The following is a 20,209-nucleotide window of genomic DNA, read 5'->3' as shown; positions in this document are numbered from 1 at the left end:
AAAAAAATTATTTCAAATTTTATAGCACAAGCCCTGATAGACATTTGCTAAAAAAACAAAACAAACACACAAAACACTACAGTCTTACAATGAAAACAGACTTAGCATTAACAGTAAACTTCTGCCCTTGAAAAGTCATTGAAACCCACATTCAAAGACAATGCATTTGACAGGAGGCAGATAAAGGTTACCTTTAGGCTGTTTTCAAACCACAGGCCACTTGCACACATTTTTAGGACCATAATAACAGCAAATGGAACTTTCACACCAAAGGTTCAGAAGTCAAGCTATGAATGTAAAAAGGAAAGAAAAATCTGAACCACCAAGCTGTAAAACACGTGATTTAATAAAACACAGAGTAAGTGCTTTCAGGTTACACACCCTTCTTCAGACAACTTACAACACAGTAAAACATCACATTTAAAATATCAAATGACCAATGAAATTCAATAATGAATCCTCCTCATTTTTAAGGCAGGTTTTATAGGCATTACACCATTCATGCCAAGGGGGTCTATGCGCTGCCAGTTCAACTATCCATTTTGATTCATGATACTTACATAAGTCCACCCCTCTCCTAGAGACATTCACTACCTGACGTACCATGAAATCAAAGGTGTGACTATTGTTTCTACTAATATGTCGGTACAAAGCACTACGTTCATTGCAAGACAATTGTAAACTAAAGAACAAGATTATGTAACATATATTTGCCATATGCTTAGGCAATGAATGTAACGTATAAAATCCGCCTTAAAGATGAGTTTACAACGAAGGCTACACCCCCTTATTTTTTGCACCCCAGGCAGACCTCACCCTCTACTTCTGCCTTTGGGATCAGGAATATTATTCTAATGTCTCTTCTCCTTTCACAGGTGAATGATAACTAGAGTTGTTGCAGAAGATCAGCCTTACACTCATACTAAAATCATTTTATATGTGAAGTACTTAATTTAACTTAATGGTAAAATGCTGAACTGACAGATTCTATGGTGCAAAAAGCTCATATTATGCAGATAATCCCCCGGATTTACTAATCTTCTGTGTAAGACTAGATTAGTCTTGCACGGAAGCGCCAGTGTAAGAGTATGACGGCAGTGCACCATGCATATTAATGAGGGCATGCTGCCTCAACTACAAAGCCTACACGGATCGTGGATGAGTTTAGGGGGCGTGTTGGACTGCCGAGCAGTCCAAATATCCACGCCCCTGCAATGAAGAAATGCCGCAACTTCACATTTAAATGAGCGAGTTCGCTCATATGTGTACAATGTAACACTACACTCCCCCATATGTTCAACAACTAACAGAATAAAAAATAAAAATAATTTTTTTTATCTTCCGATATAGCTGCGCATAGTTGCACGGGTTTGCCCATTGCTTAGCTACAGTTACAGCAGCTTAGACACCAGAAGAGGATAACAAGAAAAATATATGCAAATTAAGCAACATAGCAATAGCGTAGTGGTTAGAGCTTTCGCACAGAGGAGGCATTCCCGGTTCGAGTCCCACTACTGCACATTCTGTTTTCTGTGGGAAATCCGTATACAAAAACATTTCCTGACATTTTTTATGTATATGTTTTGTAAAAAGCATTGAAATGTTAAATTTAGTAGTGCATGAATTATATATATGAAGGTGAAATGTTTATGCATTCTGAGGCATGAGTACCTTATTTTAAGCAATATAAAGCACTGCTAACCACATGTTACCAGTATTGAGCATATTTAAATACATTTGCGCATAGCTGCGCAATGCTAAGGAGGAGTAACACAGGTTCACTGCACGTTACTGCTGATTACCTTCACGCAACTCCGTGCTAACCAGCGCAACGTCAGGCAAAATCGGGCAAAGTCAGGTAAACATGCTCACACCTGCTTTACTGTTTCTTAACCAGTCAGTTCTGCCCAGCAGGAAAATAAAAAGCAGTGACAGGGCTCAAACTCAGGATACTGTGCACTATAGTCACAGTACTTAACTACTAAGCCAAGATAGCATTTCACAAACATGCACTTTCAACAGAGACATATCTATCAAAGTGATTTTAAACATTGTCAACATCAGCTAAGCAGGCGTACCCACAGCTGAACTTTTTCAAAACTGGCCAATCACAAATAAGTGTGGGAAATGAGGCATATTTAATCTCCACAGGCAGGAATACTTGCTATAACTGGTTGTAACTTCCTTCTGCAGTCTGCAAGGCTGGTGTAGGTGAGGGCACTCGGTTTAGAGCACAACGCTGGGGCATCCAGGAGTCCAAAATTATGGTTTGGCTCCTCGTCCACAAACATGAGTGAAGACTCCTGCAGGGCCAGTACCAGGGTACCCAGCATAGAACGTAGGCCTGGAACAGTCTTGCCCATGGTCTCACCAGTGCTACTGGTTTTCTTCGGACTGGTGAGAAGGTCAGGCACCATTATTCTGACCTGAAGCGGGGGAGGAGAGATGAACTGGACCAGTGGATCCAGGAATCCTGTAGGATGCCTAATGCTCCAGTGCTGAGTAAGTAGCCATTGTATTAAGTAGTTATGAATTGCCATGCTTGTCTATACTATGGATAGGTATGTCTCGATATCACTGCATTTACTTCACAGCTGCAGGTGACTGGGCTAGGAATGTGCAAGCCCATGAAGATAGGCTGCAAAGGCTGCGTCATGAGGCAGGTTAGTAATTATTCTGCATGTACTGTTATATAAAATAAATGAGAGAGCCTTCAAAAATTGTTTTAACCCAATAAATAAAGGTGCAATAATCCTTTAATAAATGTATAATTCCAGGAGTGCGTCTGTGTAATTTTCTTTGATATGTTGTTGTACTGTTGCATTCTACAGATAGTAGTGTTGTATTAAGCAGTGTCAACCGACACTTGGGTAGGCCCATATAACGTGGATGAAGGGAGTGCCAGTAGCTTTTATGCATATTTACAGCCCTCAACTGTTGGTTCATGCCCAGCATGTACAGGTTAATCTGGCACATGAGTAGCTTGGTATTGTGTTCCCCAGAAATGTCAGTGTGCTGCCAGAAATGTAGGGAGCTGTTAACATATAACTGATACTTTCACCTGAACATATGTAGATAATGATATGAAAGTAGAGCTGTCAGTGTACAATCTTAGCAGTAGTGTGTGTGAGCAATTCTCAAAATATGTTGCAGTAACATCTGCATCTTGGACAGTTTGTATGTAAGATACAGCTCATGTATATAATGATCTAGCAAAATCCATTTGCACAATATAAGGACATTGGGTAGTGTAATAATACATGTAAGGGACATATAACTGCAGTTAATAGGAATATAGTGAAAACTAGAAGGATATATAAGTTGTTAACTGAGATATCTTTTTCCTCCCTACTGTATGTGCACAAAAAATGCAATTCCATACCTCAATCAGTATGTCTAATCTCAAAACATTTGTTGGGACATATGTCCTATTGGTTTATAAATATTTGCATTTATTTCTATGTATGTGTCCTGTTAAAATACCACAATATTGGTGGCCTGTTGCCATCAATTAAACCTTCATGCTGTTGTAATGTCCACTATTGTTCTATATATGCATGTGTTATGCTTGCTTTTCAACTGTTGACAATCTGGTGTGTTGGGTTAATGGGAATACTTCTGCATGCTGTTATAACTAATTGGGAATGCTGTTGTCTGTTACTAACCCATATCTTTATTAAACTCTCCAAAACATAGTTCGTATGGGAAGGCCGGTCCCAGTGGACCCACCTGTCCCACCTCAGCTGGCCATGGCATCTGGCACCAGCAGAACCGGTGCCCAGCCTGGGACCTCCTCCTCCATTGGCCCTGTGCTACCTTTGGGTGGAAGCACTGCAGGGGATGGGGCTTGGCGCCCCCCGTGCAAGTGTGAGTGGAGAGGCACCTATCACCCTTCGTAAGGTCTGGGCTGTGGTGCATAGAGAGATTGAACATTCTGTTGCAGAACCTCTATGCCAGCTTGAGGCCCGAGTGGCACAACTCACGGGTCAGCCTGCCCCTCCTACACAGCCCCCAGCACAGCCACCTTCTGGGCCGTGAAGGTGCAGTGGTGACTGCCCATGGGTGGGGACCTCAGTCACACTATTTCCATCTGGGGGCTCATGGGCTTGCGATTGCCAAACATCCCTCCCCGTCAAAGGTGTTCACCCACCACATGTGTCATATACCACCCATGTATGCATCTTGTTTGTCTTTTCTGTTTATCTCCCAACCTAACTCCCCAAATATACCTACTTCCCCTACCCCACATTCCACTCTCACCTGAAAGAAAAAAAAGGGCAATCTGTTCCCAGAAAAAAGTGCACCCCATACATAGCTGCCCATTTTGCACACATGTCCACTGGACACATGGAATGTTGTTTAATTGGCATTACAACATACTTTGTTGTCCTCACCCCTCTCTCAGGGGTTGACGGGTTCATATCTACCTCCAAATTTATTGCATATGCACAGCTGTTGCTGTTGAAGAAATGGGCAGCTATGGACCTTCCATACACCCATCCTGCACATCCTGAGCTATTTTCCATAGTGTCTTTCCCTCTTTGTGCCCCTTTTTCACCACTTTCCTATCTCCAAATTTTTCTTTTCTTTCAAAGAAATTAGCGCAGGGGTGAGCGCGAATAAACACTATTAAGCAGTAGTGAGTGGGTTTGCGCAGGTTTGCGCTTGTTTGCACTTGGCTAAGCTATGCGAGGCATTGAGCAAACCTGCTTAACCCCGCTCACAGCTGCTTAAAAGTGCCTTAGTCACTCTGTATGTGAGGGCCCTTGTTCTGCTCAGGAACAAAATAAAACACCTCTGTTAGTCTCAAACCCCGGACCTTACACACACTACACAACATGAAGTACCACTAAGCCACGGTAGACATACATTAAGTTTGTGCTTAAATAAGTATATCATGCATCAGAATGAGTGAACGTAAAGGAAAATTGGGAATACCATACCACACAACCTGTTCTGTGGATGTTGACCAACAGTTGTTGAGGGATTACATTACTTGACTGTGATAAGAGAAGCAGCCATTCTAGCAGGAAAAAGACATTATGTCTTACCATAACGTTTCATCTGTATTGTTGATCCTCATTCAGTCATTCGCATGGGTATCAGTTCTGACCGCGGAACCGAGCCGGCCATATTCCAAGCTTGCGTCAGCTTCAAACTCTTACCAACAATCCCCCTCTCCCTGTTACCTCAGATTGAGTTTGCAAGTCAAAGAAGGTAGAGGCTACCTCTGGTCAAATAACCTAAGAGTGCCAGATGGTGAGATCAACTAGAAACCACAGGAGGGGGAAGGAGGGGGGGGGGTCATAATGACTGATCGAGGATCAACAATACAGATGGAACATTATGGTAAGACATAACTTCTTTATCTAATATTGTTAATCCTCGTTCATTCCTTACGCATGGGACAGAGTCCTCAGCTACCTCTATTCCTGGGAGGCTCTCATGGAGGGATATTCCTGAGCACCATAGAACCGAAAGATGCTCTTCCCCTGGAGGCCAAATCCAATTTGTAATGATTGACGAAGGTATGAGGCATAGCCCAAGTTGCAGCTGCACAGATGTCATGTAAAGAAGCTCTGGCATGGAAGGCAGCAGAAGTTGCCACCGACCTTGTTGAATGAGCTTTCATGGTAGTAGGCAATGAGATATTGCTTTGTGTATAGATGAAGGTCACACAGTCCTTCAACCATCTAGCTAATGTGACCTTAGCAACAGCAGATCCTAATGTAGGTTCAGAAAATGCCAAAAATAACTGGTCAGATTTTTGAAAGGACCAAGTCCTGTTTAAGTAAAAATGAATTTGCCTGTGGATATCTAGGGTATGCAGGCAGTACTCTCCTCTGTTTAAATGATTGGGAAAGAAAACTGGCAATTCAATGGTTTGATTAATGGACATTTCAGAGATCACTTTTGGCAGAAATGATGGATTAGTTCTCAGAAACACTCTGTCTCTATGAAAAATCAAGTATGGACTCTTGATACATAAAGCTTGAAGCTCAGAAATATGTCTGGCAGAAGTAATGGTGACCAAAAACAAGGTTTTCCATGACAAATGCTTGAGGTCTCAAGAAGAGGCTGGTTTGAAAGGTGGCATTGTCAGAGCTTGTAAAACTAATGATAAATCCCATGGTTGAATAGGTTCCGTAAAAGGTGGCTTCAGATGATTCACACCTTTTATGAAGGTCTTGCACAATTTGTGGGACATAAGAGAGGAATCTTGGACACCCTCATGAAAATTAGAGATTGCAGCCAAATGAACTCTAATGATAGAGGCCGATAGACCCGATTGAAAAAGGTCGGCCAGATAGTCTAGTATTATCGACACTGGTGCTGAGAAGGGATCTATTTGTTTAACTTTTAGCCAACAGGTAAATCTTTTCCACTTGCTCAGATAAGTAATTCTAGTGGAAGACTTATGAGATACAATGAGAATGTCACGTACTGGTAAAGAAAGATCATTCTGCCTGGCAATCAGGGGAATTGGAGTAGCCAAGCCATGAGCTTCAGGCTGTTCAAGTTGGGATGGATCAGGTTCTGTGGATGTGAGATCAACTCTGGGGTTGGATGGAGAATCCATGGTCGATCTAGTAGGTGAGGCCAAAGAACGGGGAACCAAATCTGTCGATGCCAATATGGTGCTATGAGGATCACCTTGCTCTTCAAAAGACGGGCTTTCTTCAGAAACTGGGGAATGAGAGGAAAGGGTGGGAATGTGTAAAGAAGACCCGAGGGCCAATCATGGACTAGAGCTTCCCTGGGTGACTGTCCCGGAGGGGGAATCAGGGCAAAGTAGTTGCTGCATTTGTAGTTGGTTGGGGATGCAAAGAGGTCACAGCAAGGACGGCCCCAGCGGTGGAAGATCTCCGCCACTATTAAGAGATTCAGGGACCACTCATGAGGTTGGAGAATGCACCTGCTGGGTCTGTCTGCTATCACGTTGGAACTCCCGGGAATGTGAGTTGCTAGAAGAAAATGGTTGGTAGCCTTCGCCCATTGCCATATCCTCATGGCCTCTTGACAAAGGGGGTAAGATTTGGTTCCACTTTGCTTGTTGATTTACCAGACCACCACCACCATGTTGCCTGATTGAATCGCAATTGTCCCAGATGGCAGCGGGGGATGGAATGCTTGCAATGCCAGAAGCACCGCCCTCAGCTCTAGAACATTTATATGCAGATGGGCCTCCAGTTCGGATCAAGTGCCTTGGACTGTCTGTCCCTGACTTAGCCCCCCCCAACCCATCAGGGAGGCGTTCGTGGTCACTGTGGCCTTGGGTTGTTGGGGGGAGAAGGGGCGAGACCATTGTGACAGATTGTGTGTCATCCACCAATTTAAATCCTGTTTGCACCTGTGGGTTACACGAATCATGGCTGAAAGATGATGCTAAAAGGGATACCATTGGGTGAGCAGTAGCCATTGTAGAAGCCTCATGTGAAACCTGGCCAGGGGGGCAATGGTGATGGAAGCTGCTATAGAACCCAACAGCTGTAGAACTGAGTGAGCCGTGGATTTCTCCCTTGAAAGGATTGGAATCAGTTGCTGCTTTATCCTTAAAATTCTGTGCTCTTTAATAGCAGCTCTGCAGTTCTTCATGTCCAAGATAACCCCTATGAATTCTGTCGACTGAGATGGGGTGAGATTGCCAGTTTATGGTTATGCCTAGCCTTTGAGCAGCGAGGAGAGAGTATGCCAGAGCTTCTTCCAGTAGATGTCTGGTGGGGGCAGATATGAGCCAGTCATCTAGGTATGGAAACACCTGGAATCCTTGAAGTCGCAAGTGAGCTGTGACAACTGCCATGCACTTTGTGAACACTCTGGGGGCTGTAGAGAGTTCGAAGGGCAGTACTCTGAACTGGTAGTGACTGGCTCCCACACAGAAGTGCAGAAATCTTCTTGATGGCCTGTCCACTTTTATGTGGTAGTACACACCTTGAAGATCTGTCGAGCACATCCAATCATCTTTTTACAAAAGTTTGAGGATAGACTGTATTGTGACCATCTGGAATTTTTGTGCTCTCACAAACTTGTTCAATACACTGAGATCCATAATTGGTCTCCAGTCCCCGGTTTTCTTTGGCACCAAAAATAGTCTTGAGTAGAATCCGGATCCTATCTGGTCTGGAGGGACTATTTGGATGACTCTCTTTCTTAGCAGCCTTTTTATCTCTAGTGCTGCTTATTCCCTTTGACTGGGTGGAACATCGGGAAGGTTTTTGAAGGGACACGACAAAAATCGAAGGGGATATGATAACCTCTGGTTATAATCCTTTGTACCCAAGAATCTGTGGTGATGGTTAGCCAGGCAGAAGGGTACAAGGAGAAACATCTCCCAAATACCTCCAGAGGAAAGGAGTTGGGCCACTCTTCAGGAGTGCTGGTAGGATTGGCAGATTGGAAGGAATCCCTGGAACCCTGGTTACGCGGACCCCCTCTGCCCTGAAAGGAGTGTCTTCCCTTTGAGTTTCCCCCTCTGCCTCTAGGGAAGAACTCGGCCTGTGTGTCACAGAAAGGACCCTGAGATTTCCTGAACCATATCATCCCACTCTTTTGGTTTCGGGAGAAAGCACGTTGAGGGGAAGACTAGAGGGCACCTACAGCAGAAAGGGTCTTACCGTCCTGTTCACATCTGGCCAGTGTGCTTTTAACTTTGGGTCCAAACAATGAGGCGGCCTCAATGGGAGCATTAAAAAAGGAAGCCTTAAAGGGTTCCATGGAATTGCACAAGCGCATCCAGGCATGTCGTCTCAAAACTGCAGCTGACCCCGCTGCTCTAGCTGCTCCTTCTGATGCATGAGATATCAGTCACATAGAGGAGTTAGATATTGACTCAATGGTGGCCTGCTGACAGGCCACTTTGTCACGGACCTCATCAGACATGGCCCCAGCCAGGGTTTCAGAGAGCTCAGAAATCAGATCCTGTTGAAGCCTGTTAATGTGTGCCATATAGTTCAGGGACCTGATAGTAAAGGTCGCCGATGCAAAAGTGTGCTTCCCTATCCTGTCCAGGGCCCAGGACTCCTTGTTAGGTGGAAGGACAGTCTGGCTTTCTTCTTCTGCCAGATCCTTTTTTGTTGCAGCCACCACCACCAAAGCATCCATAGGAAGACCTTTTGACCAATGGGGATCCATAGCAGGAGGGGACAAAATCTTATCTGGCCTCTGGGGAATAGCTTTGATGGTGTCAGGAGCCTTCCAAGCATGCTGCACAATAAGCAGGACAAGTTCATCGGCAAGTGGAGTAACCCAGGACCAGGAGGTAGGGGGCCAGGCATGAAAGGCCTGCAGGAATACAGATTCCTCAGAGGTCGGATTAGAGGACTGCCAGTCACCTCTCTGTTTGAGGATTTCGAGGATATCACCAAAGGATACCTCAGAGGGTGACTGAGGGGATCCTTCCCCCTCATCAAAATCTGTGTCTTCAGTGAGGGATTCCTCTGTAGAGTCCATGTGCTTCCTCTTATACAAATGTTTCCGGTGAACTTCCTCAGTGGGCGAAGCTGGGGAAGACAGCGGAAAAAGGGTTTCCTGTGGGAATATGTCCTGAGGCCCTTGCACCCGGTGTCCGCTCGGTGCGACTTGTGAAACCAGTGTGCCAGAGGAGGGTGGAGGGATAGACAGTCCAGTATCACCAGCAGCAGTGAAAGCCTTCTCCATCAGTTGGAAGGCTGGTCCAAATGAAGAGGAGTGAAGAGGAGTGACTCAGCCTGCTGGCCCGGAGTCCCTGGATGGCTGTGGAGCAGCAAACTATGCATGTCACAACTAACATCCTGGGGCGTAGCAAAACTTTCCTGCCATGAAGACAACTGTGGTTCCTTAGTGAGATCCATAAAGGGAACCACAGAAGGGGAAGACTGTACTATATCCATGGTCTTCAAAGGCAATGAAGGAGGAGAATAAGAAGGGGTCTTTGAAGACGGGTGATCACCTCCCAAGGAAGGATAGTTCCTAGGGTGTGGGATACATCTGGCCAAGAGCACCTGATCCACAAGACGCAACACATCATGTTCGGAAAGGCTTCTAGTGGACCTCATGGAGACTGAGGGAGAAACAGGCCTGTCCACAGAAGAGGCAATTTCGGTGCCCATCTCACCAGTTTGCACCGAGAACAATGGTGCCAGTAGAGACTGCACTATGGGTGTCTGCACTGAAGAAGTCATCGGTGCCGAGGTCATGGTCTGTACTGACACAGGGATCGGTGCCGAAGTGTTTGCCGGTACCGAAGCTGGAACCAACAAAACTGTGTCACACACTCAGAACACACACACACACACACACAGTTAGCAAGTGTGGGATTCAAACTCCTACCTAACTACTTTATAATACTACAGCAGTATGCATTCACATAACGCACTATATACATTACTGAGATGTCACCTTCTGACAGGTATATTTGTAGGATGGTGACATCATCAGACTTGACAAAGATGAGTATATCACTTTTAAGGGGTGTGAGTAGTTTCCAAAAAGGTTGCTCTCTCCCCAGGGAGAGACAGACACACGCAAACAGTTGGCAAGTGTGGGGTTCTTAAAGAAAAATAAGTACATTTTTACACTTCAGCAAGCAATATGGAGTTACAGGATGCAATACAGACATTACTCGCTGACAGTTTGTCCAAAGTTTTTTTTCACATTTGCTAACCTCAGCAGGCTTATCATACTAGGTGTATTGTGAGTGTATTGTATGCATAGGCCATAACCATATGATATATGGATTGATGTACCACATGCTGGCACACACAGGGTCAAACTGGAGGCTAAGCTCTGTCAACCCAATACTGGAAAATACTGTCAAGAGGAGTAGGGTCATAGAAGCACAACACCAACAGACTCACATAGATCTACAATATAACACGTTAACATACTCAGAGAATACAAATATTAATCTGAAAAAGAGAAAGTGTCCTCCTAAGCAGACAAGAAAGCAACATGCACCTCCAAGCACACGCCAGAAAACACATAATACACCAAAGCAGTGTGCCTCACAACAAGCCCTAAGGTAAAACAACATACCCAACACACTAGTAATAGGTGACTCCATAGTCAGGCACACAGATGTTCCACTCACTAGGCTGGACAAGTGGAAGGTTACTGTCAGTTGTCTGTCAGGTGCTATGATCCGCCACATAACACAAGCACTTACATCACTCCAGAACAGGTACATATATAACACGGTCTTTGTACATGTCAGTGTGAATGATCTGAGACATACCTCCCAGGACAACATGACAAGAGATATATAGTAGCTCTATGATCATGTATCCCAGGCTGGTATGACCCTGACCTTGAGTAGCATCTTACCTTCACCTACATGATACTGCAATATAACAGAAAGATGACAGACTTCAAGAATTGGCTGAGCTTCTGGTGTCATTCAAAGGGGATCCAGTCTCTGTCTGCCTGGGATGACATGATAGACAAGCGTTGTTGCTTCGCTAGAGATGGTTTGCACCAGTCACCCCTATGCTTCTGAATACTGGCCAAGGATCTTGCTGTCCCCATATTACCTTTCTTAGGCAAGGCTCAAAGGACAGACCAACCCCAGTAACCAACACAAATAACCACAAAGTGAGCTAAATGCTACTCAATGCCAGAAGTCTCAGCCTCCAGATGCACACACTTAAGGCACTCCTCAGTATGGGGAATACTGATATCTGTGCAGTAACAGAAACCTAGTTCAAGGCTCCAGACAACACACCAGCACTACCAGGATACTACTCATTCCATACCTTCCAGCATCAGAACCTGGATCATAGCACATAGGGCGGGGATGTATCCATATTCATCAAGGATACCAACACCTCTCTCTACATCCTCTCTACAGGATATGTACCCATAGAATGTTGCACAGCAACGTTCTTCCCACTCCACAGGGATGGGGCCACAACAGACCCTTGGCATTCCCGCTCTATGAGCCTGATGAGTCTGATCTGCAAGGCAATGGAGCCAATCATAATGGAACTCAACAATAAAGACATTGGGAACCTTCACACAGTGGAGCACACCCAGTTTGGCTTCGTCAAAGGCAGATCATGCCTCCTGAACTGGGTGGATTTCTTTGAGACAGTTACCCAGGCTACAGATGATTGTAAGGAGCTCTACACAGCTTACCTATACCTTGCTAAGGCCTTTGACACCATTCCCCAGTTAGGTATCATAGATGAACTCACCAACCTGGGCATAAATCCATACATCACAAGATGGATTGCAAACTGGCTCACAGATAGATCTCATAAATTAAGAGTTGCTGGCTACATGTCAGACTCTAAACCAGTAACAACTGGTGTCCACCACGGTTCAATCCTGGTGCCCCTCCTGTTTGGTATATACTTCTCAGAAGTACATGCCAACACAGGAGGGTTGTGGTTGACTAAGTTTGCTGGGAACTGAAAAGTGTGTGCCATAATAGATTCCCCGGATGACACAAATATTCTCCAGAAGGGACTCTATGAGACAGATGTGTGGTGTCAGAATCATGGCCTCAAGCTCAATGTGAATGAATGCATAGTAATCCCCTTTGAGAGAAACAAAGTACCCACAAACTACCACATAGATGTTACCCCCTAAAAACTGACGAGGTAGTAAGGGATCTGGGGACACAAGTAGATAGTCATCTTTCCTTTGACATCCATGTTGCCAAAGTGGTTAGGAAATCCTATGTGCCCCACCTAATCAGCAAAGAGTTTGCATCAAGATCAAAAGAAGTAGTGGTGGCTCTCCACTCTTAAGTCATCAGACCCATCATTGAGTACAATGCACCATTTTGGATGTACTCGACTAGGCATGTCCAGCAGCTGGAGAGACCACAGAGGTACCTCACCAAGAGGATTACTGGCCTCAAACCATTGTATTATGCAACACAACAGGAACAACTGAATCTGTTCTCTGTTGCATACCGCCTACTCAGAGGCAAACTCTGCCTAACATACAGAGCCATGTCCAACACATAACTGTTGAACATGCTCCATCTAAGGAAAACAAAATTAAATCACACTACACACTCCAGGGATATGAACCTCATCACAACAATGAATACAGCATGCTGGTAGGATACAGTACCATCCCAGAGACTTGCCTTACTGTGGAACAGAGTCCCAATGTACATAAGTCAGAGCCCGTCACTGACACTCTTCAATAGGAACCTTGATGAGTGCATGGGAAACAGACAATTCACGCCGGGGATCACATCAGCAGCCCCAATAGATAGAGGCTTAGGGTACTAACTATTAGAACTAGGGCTTAGGAGACTAACCAATGGGGTGGTGAAAGCTGCACAACTTGCCTAGGCTAATATATGCCTTCATGAAGATAGTCTACTACATACCTATGAACCTATGTGACAGGTACATGTCTACAGATAGTAAATGTGTACTTCATTGTACAGTCATGTTGTACAGCAGGCACATGCACTGTAATGCTTACAGATACTGGTGGCTATTATGTACAGTGGGTGAGATGCACACCTCATGTCTTATGTGCCATTGGGATGTGTGCTGGGTGGGACAGTCCTGGATGGCTCCTTGTCATGGTCACTCTCTTACACACATCTCTGCCCATCCATCTTTGGCTTATTATACTGTGTTCCCGCTACATATATATATATATAGGTACATAGGTAGGTAATAGGCTATCTGCCTGAAGGCATATATTAGTATGGCCAGAGTGTGCAGCTATCGCCACACCTGGGGTTAGTTCCCTATGCCTCAGTGTAGTAGAGCTGATGAAGTGATCCATGATGTGAAAGTTCAGTTTCACATACACTCATCAAGGCTCCTCTGGAAGAGTGTCAGTGAGGGACTCAACTTAATGTAGGTTGCGAGCCTGTTCCGAAGCAAGGGAAGTCTGTGAGTTAGAAATGTATCCCTCCAACATGTTCTATTTATTGTTGTGATAATTATATCCCTAGAGCACGTGGCACAGTGAGCTTGGGTTTACTTCAGATAGAGCATGTACATCAGTTCTGCATTGGACATGGACCTGTATGTTGGGCAGAGATTGCCAGAGTAGATGGTATGCAACAGAGTACAGATTGAGTTAACTTCAGTCTTGTTGCACGGGGCAACTGTCTGAGGCCAGTAATCCTCTTGTTGAGGTACTTCAGTGGTCTTTCCAGCTGCTGAAGGTGCCTATTCAGATACATCGCAAGTGTGTTGTGGTACTCTCTGATGGGTCTGATGACTGATGAGTAGAGGGAACCTCCTTTGACCTACATGCTAACACTTTGGCAATTAGTGGGGACACATAGCATGATTCTCTAAACACTTTGTGAATGTGTTTGTGAAAGTAGAGATGACTATCCACATGTGTCCATAGATCCCTTATTATTACTTCCATATTTAGGGTGTTGGCACCTATGTTGTATTTGTATGACTGTAGCTCGATGCCATAATTATGACACCACATCTGTCTGACTGAGACCCTTTTTAAGGATGTCTCTGTTGTCCCAAACATTGGTTATGACAACCCTTTTGCAGTCATCCACAAACTTTGCTAACCATAGCCCTTGCGTGTTTGACTGTACTTCTGAAAAGTATACACCAGACAGGAGGGGTCCCAGGACTGAGCCATGGGGGACAGCAGTTGTTACCAGCTTACAGTCCAACAGGGAGACCACAATTCTTACCTTGTGGGATCTATTGGTGCCCCAGTTGGTAATCCATCAGATGACATATGTGTTTATGCACAGGTTGTTGATTTTGTGGATACGACATGTGTGTGGGATGTTGGAAAAGGGCTTTTCATGGTCTATGTAGGCCATGTGGAGCTCATTTCATTGATGTATGTCCTGGGTAACTGCCGTGAAAACAGTCTAGCAGGTTTACGGACCATGATCTGCCCCTGACCAAACCAAAGTGGGTAGTGTTCGGTGTTTGTAGGCTCCCAATAGCTCTGTTTATGAGTTCCATAATGATGGACTCCATGGCCTTGCAGATCAGGCTTATTAAGCTTATAAGACAATAGTTCCCATGGTCTGTTGTGCACCAACACTTGTGGAGTGTGCCAGATGTCGCTGTAACCCATTCCACAGTTTCATATCCTGTACAGAGGGTGAGTCTCAACAGACTGTTCAGGTGCAGGGTCTGTTTGTTTTGCAGTTCACATATGACAGACCCAGGGGCACCATGTCATCCCATAGACGCCGTGTTTTTAGGTTTGGATAGAGCTGTTTAACCATTGTATATGTGATTTCTGGGTTTTCACAATCTCCAGGTATGGTAATGGGCCCTTTTGTCAGTGAGAGGGGGGTTACATATGTATGAACTTGTCTGACAAGATGTTGGCAATTTCAGTCATGTACATGTATTCATTTACAGTTTGCAGTAACTCAGAACATATATGAGCTTACATTGATATTTATGACGTAGCTAAAGAAAGCTTCATGGTTCTCTATGGAATCTTTGGCAATATTTTTGGCAGAGCTTAGCTTGGATAATGTTAGAAGTGCTCATTGTTTCTTGATGATACTGATTGGAGATTTATTGATCTTCTTTGGATTTTAACTTTCTTTGAACAACTTAAGTACTTGTATTACATAGTTTGATTATGACAGGGGTCCAATATATTATATGGGTCTGTTTTCATATCACTGTGTGCGCAAGGCAGGATTGGTGAATAGTGACATGTGTCTGGAGTAAGAATTGCAACTGCCAGATATGTGTGGCCCACTGCTGTACTCAGACATGGCCTAAGTGTGTGAGCATGCCCAGTATGACCGTTCAGTATGTTGTTGACTGAAATTTGCTTCATTTGTTTAAGTGTGTGAGCATGCCCACTATGACCTTTCAGTATGTTGTTGACTGACATTTGCTTCGTTTGTTTGTGTGTGTGAGCATGCCCACTATGGGCATATGTACTATATGTGTGTGTAAAATCAAGTTGGTTTTATTTTCAGGGCTCACCTTTGTGTTATACATTGACAGGAAGCACGCTGTGCCTGCAGGGCTTCCATGAGTCAATTTGCATAGATTTATCAACATTTCTACATACAGGGGGGACAGCTATTATTTGTACATTTCTACCCGGGGGGGGCACACCTGATTGTTACTGTGGGTGTACATAAGATGTGGGGTACACCTGACACGTATACACATTTGCTAGGCCTGCACTGCTATGTCAGGTACTCCATTTCAGTCTGTATTGTTGCCTATCATACTGGCTTGAGGCATACCACTGTACTACAGACCTTAGCTTCCAATTGCATGCATATTAGTTTGTGACTTCATAGCCTACCTAACCCACATCACACTGCCTGGCCTGCTGTTATCTGTCTGCATAGGCCTGGGGGGAGGTTACCCATAGGCCTCTTCAGAGGGCATGATACAGCATTTGTTTGTGTTTGCGTTTGTCTACAACTGTCCTGCTGGCTGTGACTGTTAGGTTTGTGACCCCACCAACTGGTATGTGTGAGTGACTTAAGTTATGTCTGTGCCAGTATTGAGGGTGGTGCTGCAGGGCTGCCTATGTCGGATGCACATAGTACACTCCCTATACATGTATACATGTTTGAAAACAGTTAGTGTCAAGTTAGGCATCCCTTTTACTGTATGTGCGAGTCAGAGAGAGGTGTCATTTCCAGGGTTCCTATTGAGTCAGTGAATTTGCTATGCGTTGCCTCTTTGCCAAGTCCAGGGCATACTGGGCAAGACTCCTTCTGCCTACTGGGGCAGGTTCAGGTTGTTCCTCCTCTGAGTCATGCTATGCCTGTGCAGGCCTTGGCAATGGTGGGGGGCTGTTTGGCCCTGCCCCATGCTGTTCCTGCTGCAGCTGTTTCCACAGGATCATATTGTGTAGCATGGCACATACCATAACAATTTGGGTACATGTAGTTGGTGAGTACTGCAAGGCTCCACCAGATGTGTCCAGGCACTGGAACTGTGACTTGAGCATCCCAAACTCACGCTCTATTATGATTCTTGTTTGTGCGTGTACCTCATTATGGAGTTCTTGTTCAGGTGTGTGTGCATTTCTGATGGGTGTCATCAGCCATGGCTCCAGTGCATATCCAGCATCCCCTACTAGGTGACCATAGGGAATGTCCCCATTGGCAAATGACTGGTACAGATGGGTCAGATGCCAATTGTGGGAATCGTGATAGCTTCCAGAGCATCCAGCACACACATTCATTATTATGCCCTGGGCATCGCACATGAACTGGCAGTTGATGGAGGGGAAGCCCTTGCAGTTGATGTAGACCCTACCCCGCTGACTGGGTGGTGCTTTGATGCATATGTGCATGCAGTCTATTGCACCCACTACCTCAGGGTATTCTGCTATTTGGTGGAAAGGACGCATATTGCTGGCTAATGCTTCACGGGAAGTGTGGAAATATATGTTGTCACCGACATGTGCTGACTTGGCATCCAGGAACTGGTGGAGTACCCTGGATGCTGATGCCTGTGAAATCCCCATCATATCACCAGTTGGTCTTTGGAAGTTACCTGTAGCTAGTATTCTTAGGCCAACACATACCTTGGTATCCACTGGGATGGATTCCCCTCTGTTGGTTCTGTGTGTGAGGCGTGGCTGGCACAGCTCAACAATTTGCTGTAGGAGGTCCCTGTCCACCCTATAGCGCTCCACTATCTCCAGCTCATGTAGCCCCTGGTAGGTTACCCTGGGTCTGTACACTCTTCTCTGTCTCCTCACTGTGGGCTGCTCAGCAGGATTCACAACATCACCACCCTCAGTACCTTGCACATGTTGGTTTATGATAGCAAGAGCAGCCCCTAACATTTTGTCTGACTTAAGCTTTTTAAGCTTTCCCTCTTTGTATACTGCAGTGTTGCAGAGTTCTTGAGAAAAAACGGGGGGGATGGTGTTTGCAGAGTATAAAGTGCTGGGCTGGGCTGGGCTGGGCTAGTCTGCTGCCTGTGTAATTGGCTGATTCTGATATATTTCAGCTGGGAGCTCTGCTAGTTCTCCTTGGTTAACTTCCTACTACTTCTTTTCCATCCTTTTGCTTTTCTGTTTCCGCCTGGGGGGAAGCGGTGCACAAACGAACGCCAACGTGCGCACACGCGCGCACACACTGTGTTCATGTTTGCAAGTAGTTTCCTATCTTATAACAGTGTGCACCTTGGGTTTGAGGTTTTCAAATAGGACAACTGTAGACACGTCTCTTTTGCAGTCCTGAGCAACTCAGGGGAAACACGAACCACTGTGCTCCAGTTAGCTTACAGCCTGTCTGACACTCCCGCTCATGATGTCACCTGTATTCTAGTCTTATACTCACCTACTCCAAATCTTACACTCTTGGGACATGCCTCACATACTGGGGAAAATTGGGGTTCACTATCCTTATCCTCATTTGCATAGGATTGCCTAGTAATGCATGGTTACATCTCTCACACTGAGCTTCCCCCCCTTAGCAACCACTAGTCAGTAGCCATGTTGTTTTCAGCCTGCCATTCACCTGCATGGCAGATTAAGCTTTTTAGTGAAAATGCCTATTTTTGGCTTTTTTGAAATAATTTTCTTGTTTTTTTTAACCACTGAATGTTTGTGCAGTGCTGCGCTATGCTTAAACATCGGAGATCGGGGGAAAAAAGTTAAATTTTTATGTGTTTAAACATTTTGCACTGCCAATGGCCTTATATTTAGCCATTGGCATGCTTCCTCAACTGTATGCATTCTTTATTTGGAGCTGTCATAGCTCTGTTTAGCTATTTGCAGAAATGTACTCCGTTACCAATGGAGTACATTTCTGCGGGTAACACTAATCTTCCACGGACAGGTTAGTGTTTGCTGGATGTCAAATTTACCTGATTTGCATAGCTTTCACCAGCAAATGAGGTAATTTGCATACCATGACGCTGTCCGTGTAAGACTAGCTTTAGCAGCTCTCGTGCACGCCCCTACAGGCTGTTCCTGGATCACATGGCAGACATCTTGCCTGTGTGACGTCATACATCCGTGCAAGCTTTATGTCTATGAGATGATATTTAACTATATTTTACAGACGTTTGAGTCATTTAGTCTCCATCTGGATATTTTGTGAGCAAGTTGGGGCAAAAGTCACATGCTTTCCCTGAAAATTTGTGCCTTAGTAAAAATGAAATAGGAAAGCAAATAAGCAAATAAAGAAACAAAGGAATAGACAGACAGAGAGATAGACAGAGAGATGCATTAATAAACAAAAAAAGGAAATAAAGCAGTTTTGTTTTCTGAAACATTGTCATTGTTCTCGTCATCATTTGCTAAACTACTTGTCCTGGGGAGGGTTGCAGTGTTAGCCTAATGAGAAGGGTAGTCCAGATTTCCCTGCTCCCCATCAAAAATTTCTAGCCCATCTGTGAGATTCTAAGGGGTTCTCATGCAACTCAAAAGATATAATTCTTCCTGTGTCCCAGGTTTGCCCTGGAGAACATCTCATTGCATAGTGCTTAGTATACTTTATGTCAGAAGTTCCTCAGTGTGGGTGGAGGCATGTTCCAAGGTACGCAAACCACTTTAATTGATGCCTGTCAAAATGTAAGGTATTCCAGCCTGCAGAGTTCCTCATTTTGTGAGACAGAGAGAGAGACAGAGAGCGAGAGAGTGAGCCCAGATAGCCTGCACCATAGCCTTGTTTCTACTGCTTATAGTAATAATTTTGTCCTTTTGGTGACTACTCAAAGCTCATGACTGCAGAAGAGGGATGGAGATATAGAATGAATGGTTAAGTGACAGCTGTATCTTGTGACTTAGCCCTCATTTCATCACCATATTTTGATACAAGGCTTGCAGTACTGTTTTCACTGCTGGCCAATCTCATGAACCCCTCTAAACTTACCTGTGAGCAAGACCCCAGAATAATTAAACTCTTCCACCAGAAGTGACTCTTCCCCTCACCTAAAAAGAACAATCCACTGTTTTCTGACAGAGTGCTGGTTTGGAAGTACTGATTTTATCCCATCTGCTTTACACTCAGCATTGAATAACTTCTTTGCATGCTAGAGTACTAGAGTCTAAGAGAAGAATTTCATTGTCAAACAGCAGAGATCTAGCAGACAGGTCACCAAAGTGTATACTATTTAGACCTTAGCTTGTGCTTTCACATTTTGTCCACAAAAAAGACACACAGACAGGGAAACAGAACACACCATTGGCAGAGTCTTATGCTAACCTTAAATGTATCTGGCTTAATGCCAAGAATACTGACACAGCTCTAGTTCCTCAAATACATGGACCAAATGGTACACAGCAGTGCACTGAGACCCAATAGTTGTCT

The sequence above is a fragment of the Protopterus annectens genome, chromosome 8.part0 (genome assembly GCF_019279795.1).
Source record: "Protopterus annectens isolate FY-2018-M chromosome 8.part0, PAN1.0, whole genome shotgun sequence".
NCBI classification, from domain to species: Eukaryota; Metazoa; Chordata; order Ceratodontiformes; family Protopteridae; genus Protopterus; species Protopterus annectens.
Note: the sequence above shows the minus strand (reverse complement) of the source record.